Raw genomic sequence first — 8,741 nt, forward strand, 5'->3', positions numbered from 1 at the left:
CGTTTATTATGTGTCATATGGAAGAGCATATTAACACCCAACAACTTTGACCATTTATGTTTTAACCTACAAATCAATAGGCGTTTTTCTTTGCTCCAAAGTTATTGTCATACCGATTAGTATAATTGAAAGTTACTTCGTTTTAAAGATATCATGCGAATCTTGTGTAACACAAGAAAGCAATTGACAAAGCAGGTGGTTAAGATTTTCGAGCAAAATAGTATTTTGTATTGAAAAAGGCCATAGTATTTATTAATCCCATATATTTTGCATGTTTTGTTTTAATTAATCAAATAGTTAATTATAAGACACTCGATTGCAAAAATAGCAACAAATGAAAACACAATCATCACTGTACTGCATGTGTTCGCAAAAACGTGGAATTACGGCTTTTTTATGACCAAGATATTGTTTCGCAATGCAGGGTCATACAAAGAGATGACAATTCAGTATTAGCATAGCAATCTTTAAACACTTCCCGTTTTGAACGAATGGTATACTCTTCACGTTTGGGATTTCTGTTAATATGTTTATATTAATACCATGCAGACGAATATCAATAGGTCCAAAACATTACTTAAAATATACCTACATGTAAAATATATGACCACATAAATATTCAATAAGGTAAAAATAAATTCATTTTAGACATTCAATGCCATCTTCGTGCAACCTAACCAAGTCTGCATCCAATTGCTGTTTCAAGTCCGAGCATTGTCGTTCAATGCGGCGGGCACCTGTAGTGCAAACATCCCCTAATTAATGATTGGATTTAAAACATCGCAAATTGTGCTTACTTTATTTCTTAAAAATAATGAGTTTAAATTAATCAGAGCTTTTTTACCACACTATTCCGTTAACTAGCATATTAGGCATTGCACGATTATGGGCGAATGGTACATTTGAAAATATATCTATTATTTTTTTCATTTAAATGTATTTTTATTCACACTGTTTCAATAAAAAGACAAGATTACATGAGCATGAATCAGTAAATATTCAAGGACACTGATTAATAATAAAATAGAATAATTGTAAATACTTTAATAATATTTTATAATCCACAAACCTAGTTGAAAAGCAAAGTCGGCGTCAGCAGTTCTCGTATCCGGACTGGATGCCACCTTTTCGGGATCTTGTCTAAATGAATCATCTAACGCGTCGGCTTATATTTAATCTATTAGATATTGCCTCACACATTAATGACTTGTAACATTTATTACCTCGGTTTATCAAATATAGTATGATGAGTTGATCCGTAAGCAAGAATTTCATAGAGCTGACATACAAATGTGTCAGTTTCCCCATGCCCCACGTTATTTTCTCCCTCACGGCAGCCCACACAAGTGTTTTTGTTCGTAAGTCCTTGTAAGCAATTTCTCGACACTCTTTTGGACAAGACTTGCAGTGCATTTCAAACACAAACAGTTGTGCTTGAACTGCGCTCTCTACCTTTCCAATAAAAGTAGAAGTATATGCTTCCATTTAAATACAATTCCTTTAGTAATACAAAAGTCATAGACGCACACATTAAAATAAGCAGTAAACATGAACACGAACAAAGTAGCACAAACATCCTCGAGTGTTTTTGTCGACTGATCGGCTAATGCAATATTTGATCTCGGAAATCGTTTACCAATGCTCTTCCTCGCTTCGTATTCTTCAATGAAAGATATCACATTTTCATAAACACCGTAAAGCATCTGCTTGCTGACTGCAAAGTTTGTTAAAAAAACATACTGCTTACATGCAATAATTCTACAAGTGTTTCCAATATGACAACATAAGTCAGTTATTTGTAAAACTTTTGTTTATTTAGTCATATTTGCAATGCTTTCGACGAACACCTTCAACACTTCTTTGAAGTTTAAATTGATCCTGTCTTTGATATTGGTATTCGTACCCAAACCATGTTCACGTTCATTTGTGTTATTTACTAGATCGTTATATTGCTCGTTGTTCAGTTGTGTTTTCTGCATATTAAATTCCGATCTCGGGCGGTATCAGTTTAGGTTTCTCATCTTCTTGATATTTTGATGTAAAATAATTTCATTATTTTTATTTATTGATGTTTCAACAACATGGTATTTGAAAATTATCAATAATTTGTATTATGGATACTTAATCTTGTCAAGACTTTTAATGAATATAATGAACATACGAGTAGTATGACATAATTATTTTGAGCAAAACGAAACTGTCACAGTTAGGTCCACGTTTGTCGAAAATAATGTACCGTTTGTTCTAAAACAATGGATTGTACTAAAGCTTTTTACCTAGGAAATCCTGTTTGTACACTATATTCCGGTGCAGTTGACTTTTGTGGGTTGTAACGAGAATGACCAGCTTGAGTGTCCCCCGGTATCTGCGGTTTGCTGTGGCTTCTTCAAAGTACACATACAATCAATATCATTCACAATAAAATTAAGCTGGAAGCTGCTAAACAAGTCCAAAGTTGTAACAACTAGCTCAACCTTTGTCAAAAATAATGTAGCGTTTGTTCTGAAACAATGGTTGGCACAAAAGTGTCTTACCTAGGATATACTGCGTGTACACTATCTTCCGGTTCAGTTGACTTTGGTGGGTTGTAACGAGAATGACCAGCTTGAATGTCCCCGGTGTCTGTGGTTTGCTGTGCCTATTTCAAAGTACACATACAATCAATATCATTCACAATAAAATAAGCTGGACAGTGCTAAACAAGTCCAAAACTGTCACAACTATACACTTTTCTCAAAAATAATGTAATGTTTGCTCTTAATTAATGGATGGCCCAACAGCGTCTTACCTATGAAATCCTTCTTGTACACTATCTTCCGGTTCAGTTGACTTTGGTGGATTGTAACGGGAATGACCAGCTTGAGTATCCCCCGGTAATTGCGGTTTACTGTGCCTTCTTCAAAGTACACATTCAATCAAAATCATTGACAATAAAATTAAGCTGAAAAGTGCTAAACAAGTCCAACGTTGAAACATCTAGCTCAACGTTTGTCGAAAATGATGTACCATTTGTTCTGGAACAATGAATGGTACTAAAATTCTTACCTAGGCAATCCTGCTTGTATACTATCTTCCGGTGCAGTTGACTTTGGTGGGTTGTAACGAGAATGACCAGCTTGAGTGTCCCCCGGTGTCTGCGGTTTGCTGTGCCTTCTTCAAAGTACACATTTAATCAACATCATTCACAATAAAATAAAGCTGGAAAGTGCTAAACAAGTCCAAAGTTGTAACAACTAGCCTACTTTTGTCGAAAGTAATGTAACGTTTGTTCTGAAAAAATGGTTGGCACAACAGCGTCTTACCTAGGAAATACTGCTTGTTCACTATGGATGGTACTAAACTTCTTACCTAGGCAATCCTGCTTGTATACTATCTTCCGGTGCAGTTGACTTTGGTGGGTTGTAACGAGAATGACCAGCTTGAATGTTCCTCTGTATCTGCGGTTTGCTGTGCCTATTTCAAAGTACACATACAATCAATATCATTCACAATAAAACAAAGCTGGAAAGTGCTAAACAAGTCCAAAACTGTCACAACTACCTACACTTTTGTCGAAAATAATGTAACGTTTGTTCTTAAACAATGGATGGCATAACAGCGACTTACCTATGAAATCCTGCTTGTACACTATCTTCAGGTTCAGTTGACTTTGGTGGGTTGTAACGAGAATGACCAGCTTGAGTGTCTCACGGTATCTGCGGTTTGCTGTACCTTCTTTTAAGTACACATTCAATCAATATCATTCACAATAACATAAACTTGGAAAGAGTTAAACTACTAGCTCCACTTTTGTCGAAAATAATGCACCGTTTCTTCTGAGACAATGGTTGGCACAAAAGCTTTTTACCTAGGCAATCCTGCGTGTACAACAACTTCCTGTGCATGTGACTTTGGTGGGATGTGACGAAAATGAATAGCGTGAATATCCCCCGCGTTCTGTGGTTTTCTGTACCTACACCAAAGTACACATACAGTCAATATCATTCACAATAAAATAAAGCTTCATAATGCAAATGTATCATTTACTTCATAGGTCTATAGTAAGTATGTGATAATTCTGGACAACACTCTGGGTTCTCACATTATGCAGCATCAAACCGGACCTCATAAACTTCGTAATGCACAACTGATATTGACCTTTATTCATCTTTTAGAATAAAGGCTTGTCTCCCAACAAGCAACATGTATTTCAACATTATCAGAAGCATAGAGTAAAACGCTATTTAAATAGAATAACATACCAAAATATCATAGCATAACATAACCTATTTAGGAATGTATGGCATTAAATAATACATAATACATATCTTACTACATAAAGTAACAAATGTGTACAGTTTGTATGCCATTATCACCGGTGCGGGGTCATTATAAATAATCGAACCACATGCGAGGGCCAATTTTTTATAATCGGTCCTAAGAATGTGTGCGCGTTACCTTCAACTGGACAAAATGGCGTTCACATTCAGTCTCAGCCACAAATAAACGAAGTAATCAATCATTATTAGATTATTTAATGACAGGTAGCACGCAATTTGGATAATACAAATATCGATTGAAACTGAAACTCTTCTTCACATTATATTGATACCTCTATTTGAGCTTTAACAGAATTCACAACACAGTAAGATTTAAAAAGTAAATGACACAATTACCTCTATGACAACTTAAATTCGATGCTTATAATAATAAAATAAAAACGATGTGCAATCCGTTTTCTGTTATTCTATCCGTTTATCTATATTTATTTTGAATCACATTTTTTAACGATTGTAGCGAAAGGTAATCACTGCCGGAGCGATTACAAGAATTTGATCAAAGCTTCCAATTATGTACGACACGTGCACAATCCAAAATACGTTTTTGTTTTCGTTCGATGCTTCAAAAATATTTAATGTATTCCTTTCACGTCCTAATAGCCTAATAGCGCTAAACAGTTGTTTTTCGTAACAGAAATAACTCCACAGAAATAATCAATTAAATGAAATTAAAGTACGGAAAGCTGGTTCTGTAAAAAATTTTAGAGAAAGAACAAAACAAAGATTTACAAAACAAAGCAAGATATATATAAAAGACGTTAATACACGGCTGAGCCGGGCCGGGCCGGGCAGTGATAATCGGCCCCAGGTCGCAAACGGCCCTCGGGCCGTTATGCTCCCTGCGGGTCGATTATCACTTCCCGGCCCGGTTCAACCGTGTATTATCCTCTAAATATTCATATTTCAGTAAATTAAATTGACTTACACAGCGGCAATAGGGTATTGTTTCTTTTTCAAATCCATAACCTCAAATTATATCAAAGGTTGAAAATAATAAATTATCATATACAAGCCATTTTGTTTCTTTAATAAATATTTTTTAAGCACAGGTGGATAGCGTGTGGCTATGATATTAATTGGTAAAAACATCACTTTGAATGAAAAATGATCAAATTATAACGAAAAATAAAATTCTCGAAAAAATACACTATTAAGTACATACATATATATATATATATATATATATATATATATATATATATATATATATATATATACCAATACATAGTGCCAGTTACGCGGTCTCTGTAGTTTTCAGACTGTACTTACGAGGTCAATATAAAAAACGGGGTCTATATACAACCCCGCAATCTAGGCTCCTTTAATTACTATGAGGGGGGTGTAGGGGAGGTAATGCAATCAAATCTCACAATAAGGTCTTAAATCGAAAACCACAATCAGGTCTGAAATTGAAATTGTATATACCTCGCAAATAAGTTCGCTATATATTTCCTTGTATAAGACGTTAAATAAATGACGTATTTATATACAATAATAATAGTAGGTACCCCTATATACCTTAATTCGTGTTTATATCGGATAAAAAAGGGTATGGAGATACATGTATTTAAAGTGGGAACCCCATAACCTATTTCTAAATCAGAGACCCCGTAACTGGCCATATGTGTGAATATATATATATATATATATATATATATATATATATATATATTAATATATATATATATATATATACTAGGAGATTGGCCATTTACGGGGTATTTTTCAATATGAGACCCTTGTTGCGGGTTGTATAAAAATTCCGGGGTGCATTTTTCACCCCACAATTTAGGACACGTATTTTTTTCATTCTAAACCATACATACATCATTTTGGTGACATATGGCAACAAGTCGGTTTCATATCGAAACCATATATATCATAAAAGCCAGTTATTTCCCTTTTGTTTAAGCTCTACAATCCAATTAAGCGCGCATGTTGAGATTACACTATCAGATATCATAATGAGCCAGAAATACAGCTGGAAACTTCGCTCTGCTGATCTGTAAAATAAATCTTCGTGTTACTGATGAACATGATTTGAAATCTTAGTTTGTTGAATTTTAAGCTTGAAAAAAAAGAAAGCTATTTTTATTAAGAAATGAACTTTTGAAGTGGTTTCATATTGATGCATTAATTATTGAGAACTATAGGTAATTTGTAGAAATTAAATTAATACAGTTAGTAATGCGCGTATACAGTTTTGTTTATTAAATCGTAGATTTAGGCTAATGTGTGTTTTACATATAATATTTAAAAAATACTCATTCTTTTTTTTTAAAAATCTTACAATTTTCATTGATAAAACTGTTGCTGTCAAGTAGCATTTGGAGAAATATAGCAAAGTTTCATGCCTGTGTGGTACTAACAATTCCTACATTCATGTCGTGTTTTGTATCGATATAGTGGATATGCAATAACTGTCAATTTCAATGCTGGTCAAATACATTTTTGGGTATACATAAGAGAAAAAAATGTAATACTTTTTTTATTTTTATGGTTATTTTAATTGGGAAAAATATTGTGTGTGCGTTTGTTACATACATTTTATTCACACAAAAACGTAACACACCGATATTTGTCATATGAATCAAGATATAACAGATGATACGATAAGGCACAAAACAGTTGGTATTTGCGAATGGTTATGTTTACGCAAAAATATCCGTTATATATTCATGGAGCAATTTAATAACTAAATACATGTCTGAAAGCGGGTTAAAAGACGAACAATAATAAGTTCAACCAATTAGATGTCATAAATTGGTTCGTGTTATTAGAAGGCATCACAATTAATCGCTGAACACAATTGCTTGTTCCGATTTACCGCCAATACAGTGCCAACATGCCAGTGCTTGATATATGGCCATTAGAATCGCACGGGGGCTAATAAAATTCGACTGAAGAAACAGCGCTAATGAATTCTAGCGCCATTTAAAAGCAATACACATCAAATAGCATTCTTTCCTTCTTTCCATAATAATGCCTGGTTGTACACTGCTTATTCAAACGATAAAACTAAATCATCAAGAACAGAATTGTTATTGTTTTGCTTCTACATCTAGTAAAAAAAATACATAAAAATACATATTTAAAATGCTTCTTTATAATGATGTTGAAAAATATATGTTTAAACCCCCTCTTAAATTGAGAAAAAGTTTGGTTAAATATGTAAATGGAATTTAATGTTATATATCAATAGTATGTGGAAATGTATTTAAGTTTTTTTTTCTTGATGGGAATCAATACTTTGAACATGTTTGTTAAAATCGTATCATTTTAATTATGATTATGATGGTAAATATTATTGTTACGATTATGTACTTTTTGTCATTGCGATCAATATAATTATTATAGTAGATGTATAAAAAATATACAATCGGACCACTAAGGACATACGAAGTGTGTTTTTTTTATTTACATTTTTCATAAATATTAATTTATAAAATAAAGAATAATCTTGTTTAAACAAATGTTGTTGAAAAAATGTTGAAAATGGACTAACTTGAATGTTTTAACATTTGATGAAAAAAAAATACACGTATGCAACTTCGTATTAAAAGGACACGAGTTTGCATGATTCGAGTTTAAACGCGAAGGAATCTTTTTTATGAAATCAGTAAACAGACAAACAGAGAGTCAGAGAGGAGGGCAAAAAAGAACGTGGTAATTGAAGTACATGTATACACTCGTCTACTTCATCGCGGGTGAATTATATATTGGGCTGATATAGTTTATACATGCTTAAAAAGAAGAGCACGCGGAAAGTTATACATTACTATCTTAAACGAATTCTTCAACTTATATCACAAATACTTTTGGGTTATCTGTGCTCTGTCCCTCTTAAGCAAACAAAATAAGTTGAAACAATTTTATCTTGTATAAATTTTGTGTGGTTGTCTTTTAAGTAATTTGATAATTATAAATCAATTTTCTCTATACGTTCAACAACGGAAAATAAAGATTTTTAAGACTTTTAATAATAATTTCGGATGATACATCAATTGTAAAGATATGAAACTTGTATCTTGCACCTTTATTAATGCATTTATATGCATGTTATTTCACCAATTTGATATGATACCGATAAGTTATAGAGATAATTGTTTTCCCATTTTTCTAGCAAAGAAAAAACAATCTGTATTATCTATTGGTCTGAAAATTGAAAATATAGCTTAAATTCAACTATAAACATTAATTTATCTGCATATATTGACTATCCTGTAAAAAATATCGCATGTACCAATAGTATACTAATATATTCTATTCCGTTTCAGACTAAATAACCAAACATTTTTATAACATTTTTTACAGTAATACAATGCACAAATTAATGTGTGAACGTTTAGATAAGATGAAACTTATATACACATGAATACAGTTTTTATGTTCCAACATATATACTTCTGTATTGTTATGTAT

At 32.6% G+C, this 8,741-nt stretch overlaps 2 long non-coding RNA genes across 2 annotated transcripts; both read right to left on the bottom strand.

The window, feature by feature from the left end:
* Positions 1-223: 223 nt before the first annotated feature.
* On the bottom strand, positions 224-1,168 carry LOC127841202 (uncharacterized). The gene is made up of 2 exons (XR_008030754.1): positions 1,070-1,168; positions 224-737 (listed from the first exon to the last, which is right to left on the bottom strand). It is a non-coding gene; the product is annotated as an uncharacterized LOC127841202 (long non-coding RNA).
* A 1,016-nt stretch (positions 1,169-2,184) lies between these two features.
* On the bottom strand, positions 2,185-3,430 carry LOC127841206 (uncharacterized). The gene is made up of 3 exons (XR_008030761.1): positions 3,349-3,430; positions 3,046-3,150; positions 2,185-2,375 (listed from the first exon to the last, which is right to left on the bottom strand). It is a non-coding gene; the product is annotated as an uncharacterized LOC127841206 (long non-coding RNA).
* Positions 3,431-8,741: the final 5,311 nt, after the last annotated feature.

The sequence above is a fragment of the Dreissena polymorpha genome, chromosome 8 (genome assembly GCF_020536995.1).
Source record: "Dreissena polymorpha isolate Duluth1 chromosome 8, UMN_Dpol_1.0, whole genome shotgun sequence".
In the NCBI taxonomy this organism is placed as follows: Eukaryota; Metazoa; Mollusca; class Bivalvia; order Myida; family Dreissenidae; genus Dreissena; species Dreissena polymorpha.